This window comes from Bidens hawaiensis, unplaced genomic scaffold (assembly GCF_021521415.1).
Source record: "Bidens hawaiensis isolate Kalapana, Puna unplaced genomic scaffold, B.hawaiensis_p1.1 tig00035504_1, whole genome shotgun sequence".
NCBI lineage: Eukaryota > Viridiplantae > Streptophyta > Magnoliopsida > Asterales > Asteraceae > Bidens > Bidens hawaiensis.
This window is the reverse complement of record NW_027496177.1, coordinates 182,179-183,599: the sequence shown is the minus strand read 5'-3', so window position 1 is coordinate 183,599 and position 1,421 is coordinate 182,179.

The following is a 1,421-nucleotide window of genomic DNA, read 5'->3' as shown; positions in this document are numbered from 1 at the left end:
TAACCTTGAAACGCGACCTGAGGGCGGGGCATTGCCCCTTTCCTAGTGTTGAGACTTCCTAGTACTAAAGTCATAATGGTGTTGAATGAACGTGTACTTCACACCTTCTAACTCGTGTTAATATTTGCTTTGATTTTTTATTAGATTTATAAGTAAATTCTCTTGATGACACTAAAATAACAACAAAATGTACATATAACATCTCTAATTTGATAGAACAACATAATAACAAGATGCTCATCAACATTTGAGAGTATTAAGACGTTCTACTATTAAGAAATTGCAACTCCATTAAACCATTCATCTTGTAACACCTTCTTACTGTCATCGTACTTAACAGTATTAATTATATTATTTTTTATTTTTATAAGTAATATTTATTTTCATTTTATTTGCTTACTTTAATAACTTTGTTTGTTATCCTTATTTCTAAAAAATTCTAATTATAGATTTATTTTCTCTCTTTTTACAACAATTCGATGTAAACTACATTGAAAATGGAGTTATATTTAGGATAATATGTTTTTTAATATCGTGAATGATTTTCATGTGTATTTGGATCAGTAGCTTCGGCAAAAAGATAGTATATTTGGTATTGCAAACGAATTTAGATGTGTATGAATCGGTAACTTCAACGTGATATAACTAGATACTTTAACTACCTGTCGACGATGAATACTGTAAATTTAGCTTTTTTTGTATATTACGTGTATGTTTACGAAATTATTTTTCTTAGCTAATTGTTTTAAAATTGTTAGTTTTATTTGTATTTAAAAAAGGTAAAATATGATTGGGTGAATAGTTGTGGAAATACCTCATCTGTCTACATATTCTAATAAAATAAAATAAATATGGATACTTGTCATGTTTTGGTTAATTTTTACATTTTTTCCCTCCAAAACTAATATACCCTAATATATATAATAAACCAATAATTATTCACTTTTCTTTTACACTATATTTATATAATATCTATATATTTTTATAAATAAATATTAACCTACTATTTTACTATATATTTCAAAATACTCGGTGAATTCCAAAAATCAACAACAAATCATGTTTCTCAAATGAAAATTGTTTCGGGTTTTTTGTGGAAGTTAAATTTGATTTTACGGGTCAAAAGTTGGTAAATAGATTGTTTGGTATAAGTGAACTATATTTAGGTCAAAATTTGTTATGGGTCAAAAATGGAAAATTTTGAGTATTTTTAAAAGTTGGATAATGCAAAATAGATTTATCGTCAAATTTGTTATGGGTTCAAAGTGTTGACTTTAAAATGTCAAAAGTATGAAAGTTAGAATTTTAAACATGATTCGGGTTTCAGGTTTATTTATAATGGCATTTTTTGAAATAATCAAAAGGTTCGGGGTTTGGCAAATTGACTATTTTTTCCTCTACTATTAAAATTTAAGAAAAGA